The sequence below is a fragment of the Dromaius novaehollandiae genome, chromosome 27 (assembly GCF_036370855.1).
Source record: "Dromaius novaehollandiae isolate bDroNov1 chromosome 27, bDroNov1.hap1, whole genome shotgun sequence".
NCBI classification, from domain to species: domain Eukaryota; kingdom Metazoa; phylum Chordata; class Aves; order Casuariiformes; family Dromaiidae; genus Dromaius; species Dromaius novaehollandiae.
In genome coordinates, this window is record NC_088124.1 from 7916586 (window position 1) to 7924136 (window position 7551).

At 44.5% G+C, this 7551-nt stretch overlaps 1 protein-coding gene across 19 annotated transcripts in view; it reads left to right on the top strand.

The window, feature by feature from the left end:
• The first annotated feature begins 7017 nt into the window (after nt 1-7017).
• LOC135323771 (uncharacterized) overlaps nt 7018-7551 on the top strand; it is a 148686-nt gene continuing 148152 nt past the window's right edge. For 18 of the 19 annotated variants that reach the window (XR_010385300.1, XR_010385307.1, XR_010385302.1 and 15 more), the window contains exon 1: nt 7018-7275. The gene's annotated coding sequence lies outside the window, so the exon portion shown is untranslated. Of the gene's footprint in view, nt 7276-7304; nt 7388-7551 lie in introns of those variants that run through there. The other variant, XR_010385310.1, reaches the window with a different exon arrangement.

A 7551-nucleotide genomic window follows, 5' to 3' on the forward strand; every position in this document is an offset into this window, starting at 1 on the left:
TTTTATCACTCATTAGTGAAAAGTTCTACATAATATGATTTAGTGGGAAAAGGTGAACATGCAATATTGACCTAATGTTACTGGCCTGTTCATCCTTTTTTTCTGTTCAGCAGTCAGTACTGTTTCAGTTCAAGTCTGACATTAGAAAGAATTTATCAGGCTCTAGCTAAAAAAATGTTAAGATCATTTCTGCTCTGTAACTATCATAACTGTTCTTGTCAAATTCTGAGGAAAGGGCTGGAAGCAACATTTAATTTTACTTAGGGTTGTTGTTTTTTTTTTTTTTTTTCCCCTCCATCTAGCATGAGTCCCTTCTTTCTGCTGTCTCTCCTCTTTGGCCTGACTTTTGGTCAAACAGCATCACTTTGTGCTCCTTCTGAGTACATAATCCATGTGGAGAAAAGGGAATGCACCTACTGCCTGGCCATCAACACCACCATCTGCGCCGGATTTTGCATGACACGGGTACAAGGTGTTACTCTGTTTTAGGCAGGTGTTCTGTAATGGCCACCACTGCAGAACAAATGCCTATTCTCACTTGTTCTTACTAGAAAATTGTGTGAAAATTGTCCTAATCCAATGGTATTTGTCATAGATAGAAAAATCACATTCTCATCATGTTCTCAACTTAGCTTATTATGAAGGTGTGGATGAGAAATGCCAAGCTTCCTCAACCAAGGGGTTTATAATGTCACTGGAGGGCCTCTGTAGTCAGTCTGTGGGGTCACGATGGAATAAGTGAGAAGCAGGGTTTTTTTTTATTATTACTCTCTTATTTAACGTAAATTACTTGTGTAACTCCTCTTTCCACAAATTTGCCATGTGGTAAAAGCAGTGAACCACTGTGGTGACAGCTGGCTATGGAGAATGGAGAGTATCTTGCATAGAGGCATGCTAAAGACTGTGCTTTGATTTCACTGTTCAACATAACATTTTAAATTCGACCTTGCTCAGTAGGTAGCCAATACAGATTACAAAGCAGTGTTAGCTCTCTGAGCCAAGCAGTAGATTACAGTTAAAATCACAAAAGCAAGGTAAACACATCTGCAAGGGTAGTGAGCTCGAATCACATGCAGATTCAAAATGACAGATCTGAACAGAAGTACGCTGGAAATACCAGAACTAGTCTAAGAGGGAAGAGGTTTGCTTCCTGCATACCGGAAAAAGTACTGAAGGAAATTTTTTGTCATTCATGTGTGTTTAGGTGAAACAATGCATTTCTCTTTTCTTTGTAGGACAGCAATGGCAAGAAACTGCTCCTCAAAAGTGCTCTGTCCCAGAATGTGTGCACATATAAAGAGATGTTGTATCAAACAGCACTGATTCCAGGCTGTCCTCTTCACACCATCCCTTATTATTCCTACCCTGTGGCTGTGAGCTGCAAGTGTGGTAAATGTAACACTGATTACAGTGACTGTGTTCATGAGAAGGTTAGGACAAACTATTGCACTAAACCACAAAAGCTCTGTAACATGTGAGCTTCCAACAGAATGTGGTAGAAATGTACCGCTGTCTGCTCACAACTAAACATAAATAAAAGTATTTCACAACAGGTTTGCAACTTGGTGTGCACAAAGTTTTATTCTAAAGATGAATCACTAGAGTCACTTTAATGAACTGGATAACCAGTGGCATGCAAAAAAAGCAGAATCACAGGATCCCATGCATGTATATAGAACCCAACTGTAATTTACTTGGGAAAGGGGAAATAATTACGTGTATGTGCGAGCCTTTGCTCATAAATGCCAGGTATTATGTGAAGAGTTGCTCAGAGACAAAACACTTGATACATTTAAGAATTAAAAAAAAAGAAAAGCAACACATGGTCTTACTGCTGAACATTTTAATTAGATTTTTGGCATACTCTTACAGCCTTCACATTAGCAACTGTATTTTTCCATATGCGTAATATTAGCTTTTTCTGAAGACCCTAGCTTCAGTGTAGTCAACTTGGGCTAGCACATTTAGTTGAATATCTATCTGCACTACAGGTCTGCATCATCACTAGTGTTGTGCAGACCTGTGTTCGTTAGTATTGCTAGGAGCACTTTCCATGTTTCTCTGCGTTAGTGGAGTATGCCTCTTTTTTCTGTTGTAGTACGTTGTTTAAAAAGCTTGTTTCTTTCTCTGAGCATTGAAGGGGAATTTCAGCAGTGAAATTTCAGATCTTGACATGCTTCTCTGAAAGGGGAGTGTAATACCACCAAAGTCCAAGTGAAACTCAAAAAAAAATCTCTTTCCCCCCCACAGGTCAGCTGGCCCATGCTGGGGGTGAAAGTGAGCTGAGCCCCATCCTATGTGCTGACCATGTACCGGTGAGAAGTGCTTACCCAAGAATAAGAAAATAAATGTAAGCTAATCAAATGTTTGTTTTTTCCTAAGTCTGCCCCCCCCCCCCCCCCCCCCCCCCCCCCCCCCGTGAGTGCTACAGTTGCTTTAGAGCTGATGGCTCAGCAGCAAGCTATGATTATAACAGACTAACCACTGGGAGTGAGAGCTAGTTTCCAACTAGTTCAACAGATTTTGACACAGAGCAGAAGAGCTTATAAAATCCAGTTATGGAGTTGCAACAGGAGTGGTGAAAAAGCAGTTTGGTTAAACTATTCCTGCGCAAGTAAACGTGACCTTTGCTAAACCAAAAGCACTGCAGGCAGGCTGGCAGGACTACAGCAGAGACATAAACAGGGCTGACCGAAGATAAAACAAAATTCTCCATGCTTTCTTGACTGAGGATCAAAATTATCATTCTGCATGTCTTAGCAAACACAGCCAGAAAAATCTGGTGTGTAAATGAATGAAATGCTAGGAAAAGGATTTTAATAATCTAAAACTAAACTATTTCAGCACTAAGAATTTGCACCTCTGTACAGATGCATTAAGAGGTTCTAAGACCTATAAAGTAAAATTGTTAGGTCATACATGCCACTAATGTGTTTAATTACTACTGAGAACTTTGTCTTTTATCAACCCCTCCCAGCCACATGTTTTGCCTTGTACAGTCCATCATTATAGCTCTCTTCAGTTGTTCAGTGACTGCAAATGTGTCTATAAAAAATAATTTTCACTGTTAAAGTGGCGTATTAAGTGGAACAGATTTATCCATGAAGATCTACATCTACAATGCAGCGTATGTCCTCTGTCAGTTACCCAGAACAAGACTGGCTTTATTTTGGCAAGTAACACCCCCAGAGCCAGGAAGATGAAGACAGGCTTGCTATGCCCTGCTGGAATCCCTGCCTGTTCTCAAAGAGGGCCACTGTGCCTGCTGAGAATGAACCTGCTGATAACCCTCAGAGGCACTGAGCATTTAGCTGTTGGCACTAGATCTGATATTAGATTCTTTTTCTGTTTATTTTTGTCTCCAGCAGCAGTGATACCCAAAGAAAGCAAAAATCTATAACAGCTACTAACATACTCCTGCTTTTGTTGAAATTGATGGAAATTTTCTGTTTTGTTTGTGTGGGACCGCAATGCTTTGTCTGCTATATACTCTTTGACCTTTTAAAATTCTCTTGTATGTTAATTGCAAGCATCAATATTCCTTATTGGGAAAAGCCTCGCTGTGCTGATGAATGCCAGTTAGACCTTAAAACAGTTTATCAAGAGTTACTCTTGATTACTTTGTAGGGAGCAGCATGAAATGCTATTCCATAGTTAAGCATAGAGACAAGTAGGGAACTATTGTAAAAGGTCTTTTACCATTTCAGGGGCTGACAGATAGTGCAGCCGGAGCCAGCCATCTAACCAGCTAGGAAAAATCTACAGGGCAGGGCTTTTTTTTCCGTAAGTTTCTGTACTACTCAGTGTGCAAACAGTGGGAAGGAGATGACAGAAGAAGGAATGTTCTGAGAAAAGCATACGTTAAATTTACATGGCATTCCGTAGTCAACAGAGGAAAAATACTAAAGCGGAAATAAATCTACTGTTACTATCTTGGCAAGACAGCCCTAAGTCTTGTCAAGTCCTTTAACGCCCTGTGGGTGCAGGAACTTAGTTGCTCTGAGCGTATCATTCTCTCTGGCCTGACGTTATGCGCTTTGGTTAGCAGTGGGGTGATGATAGCTACGAACTTTCAGCCAGGTGTGGAACAGTAGAGCTCACTCATAAGGATGCAGAAATGAAACCAAGTAATCCATTTCCTGACACATTCTCCTGCAATTCCAGTTGTTGCTCTTCCTCACCCCTCAGTAAAGATGAAGCGGGAAGTATTTGATGTTCTTGCCACAACCACAGCAGTATTGCCATTCACTCAAGCCATCTTGTATGAAAAGCAGCAAGTTACTAGCCTGTGCCTCACCCAGATTTGGTACTAGCACTGATGACATCAGCGGCCTTCTCTCACCCCTTTCTCATCTGAAGATTTCCCTCTGCGCTTCCTCCTCCTGGCCTATGCGCTGCATTAAGTGACCTACATCAAATATAGCTCTCAAGCAATCAAAGCTACAACTTGAAACAATGCTAACTGCCTCAATACTGCTTTAGAGTTTCACATAAAAGTGTAAAAATTACTTTTTAGCAGAGACCTAAGATGCATCAATATTTAGAAAGAGACACTTAAAACAAACCTAAGATCTATGAGGATGATGGCTAAATATCCAATTATCTGCTTTCCCAGCAACCTGAAACTGAAATTTCTACATCTCCCTGGGACAGGTGGTAATGACCAGGCACGTTTCAGTACCATGTCCTGCCACCATCTCTTCACGTAGGGTAACCCCTTTCTAAAATAGAGGGAGAAGAGATTAGGGAATGGTAATATTCTTCTTCTCTTGTAGCATAAATTAGAAGGACAAAATAACTTAGTTTGCCATGCTTGTCACATGTAACCTTATTCCAATGCACAGGAGCAAAGTCTAAGAGGAAATTTCTGCCTACTGACATATTAGTTACCCAGCTCTAATCCTACACTGTATTGCATCAGTTACATCCATGGCAGCACCTGTTTGTGCCATTATCATCTATTAAACAGGTTAATTAATTACAACTCCATTCCAAGCATGAGAGAGAACTGAATTTTAATAAATCTTTCTGGAAACATCTTTTCTGAGCAACAAGGTGAGTTTTTAATTTGATTACCAAGCTTTATACGCTTTGCATTTCAATCAGCTGGGTCACTATGGATGAGGAAGTTGCCAGTGTGTGGCAAACCATCAGATTCCTGGTTAATATTACATACTGTGTTGAAAATTCATTACTGCTCATTTTTATAAAATTCTACTAACTTTTATTTTTTTAATTTAAATATTGCATTCAGAAAGGCCATTGAAGTAAATCAAAGTAATTAAACCAATTTAATCAAGCTGAAAATCAAACTCTGACATACACAAAACATGAATGGAGTATTAAAAAAAAGGAACATTCTCATCTCTGTCTAAGAAGTGTCTGAAATAGTAATTTGAAGTCAGCTTGACTGCACTTTTATGAGTTAGTTACCAGGGTCAAATTAACTGCAGCACCTAAAAACATTACTGAGTTGCAAAGTATATTTTTTCTATTTATGTTTTTTTTTCCTTTAGAATTATTATTATTGTGGCTCCCCAAGAAATAAGATATTCCAAGTTTTGAAATGGTAAATAAAGGAACCAGAATGCCAGTATGTATATTTTACAAATATGAAATTTTATTTTCTTATAAAATCTTGCTTTCAAGTTTACAGTGTCATGAATGGTTCTGGGCTCTCATACTCTAATCCAAACATTTTACTTTGACTGCAGCAAAGTCTCTGCAAAAGACTAAGGGATTCTGCAAAGACATAACAGCAAAATCTCTGTCCAGGATAACTGTAATTAAGTTGACAGTATTTGCGTGCTTGTCACAGATTCTGCACAAGGAATGAGCTGTAATCATCTTTTCTATAATTTGGTGATTTACAAATGCCTTTGCAGGCAAGGTTTGAAAACCTAAATTCTCCCAAACCTTTCTTTTAACTTAGCAGAAAATGCAAAGGACTTTGCAGAAGCAGTGGGAACCCCACCTCTACAAGGTATGTCACTTACACGCATAGTTTAAACAATACGTTTATGGCTGGATGCACACGAGACCGCTTCCTCTACAGCTGTTGCACCAACAGAGATGAGCTCTAATTAGAGTTACAGGGGGCTGCTTCGGGGTCAGAGAGCCGGGGCCCCCCCCTTCCTCCAACACAACTATGAAATCCACGTAGTGACAACACGCGGAAGAGCTATGGGCCTTCTGACAGCTACAGCATGGCTGTAACACGAATTACTCCTCCCGCATGCGAAAAGCATGGAGAACGATGCAAGAGTCTGGGGAGTACGTCGTCGCCCAGCAAAAGGCAGCAACGATGCTACCTGGTCAGTGGAAAAGGAGCAACAGAAAATCTTCAGCTGTAGGATCAGAAAGTGCCTTCTCAGTACAGACGAGCCTTTAAAAGGGCATTTAGCACCGGAAAATTTAAGGCGCCTTGCTACGGAGCAGTATTCACACTTCGAAGGAAAAACACGAGGGAAGGGCGTCGCCTGCGGCGCCGGCAGCCCCCGCGCTGCTCCCGGCGGAGCGGCCTCCGGCGCCAAGGCGCGGAAGCGAAAGCCGGCGGGCGACGCCCGGGGTCAGCGCCCATGCCGAATTTCCGGGAAAAAATTAACCAGCGCGACCTCCCGCCCCTGCCGGCGCGGACCGCGGATCCCGGCCCCGGCGCTCGCGCCAACGCGCCCGCGCAGACGCCCCGCGCGCCAGCGCCTCCCGGGGACCCCGCTGCAGGGCCGGCTGCTCGTCTGCGCCCGCTCTGCCCGAGGAGCCCGCGCGCGCAGCGAAGCGAGTCCGACCCCCGCCACTTCGAAACGGCGCTACGCTGCCCGGGCAGTGACCGCGGAGCCGCCTCCCGCCGCCGCCCGTTACGTCGGTACAGCCGCGCGCGCCCGCCCGCCTTCGCGCTCAAGGCAAAGCACCGCCCGCCGCACGAATAGCCAATAGGGAGCGAGCGCCGTCCCGCGCGGAGCCCCCCCCGCTGCGCGAATAGCCAATAGGAAGCGAGGACCGCCCCTCTCCCCGCCCCCGGGGGCGGGGTCTTCGTGGCGCGCGAGGCTCTGAGGCGAGCGGGGATGCTGCTGAAGCCGCCGCCGGTCGAGGCCCGGCTGGGGCCTGCTCCTGCCCCTAGAGCCGCCGCCAGCGGCCGGCCCCGCTGCTGAGGCGAACGGGCGGGCTCCGTGAGGGACGGCGGTGGCGGCTGCGCGCTGGGCCTGGCTCCCGGGACCGCCCGCGGTGTCACCGGTGCCCCGACGCCGCGCTGGGCGGCCTGAACTGGAGGAGGCGGAGGTGAGGCGGCGGCGCGGAGCAGAGCAGAGCAGAGGCGAAAGCGGGGAGTTGGTGTGGGTGACGGATTCGGACGGCACGAGGACAAGGTCCCTCTGCTAGTCTTCTATTTCAGGTTATTTTTATTAGAACGTTGTTTCAAATTCAACACAGAAAGGCTGATAAAACGCCCCTTCAGAACACACCACGCTAAAGGGAAGTAAAAACTGATTTCAGCGTCAGAACAAGTATCAGCCCCATTTTTTTCTCTCACAGCTGCCATAGAGATAGTGCTGCTAC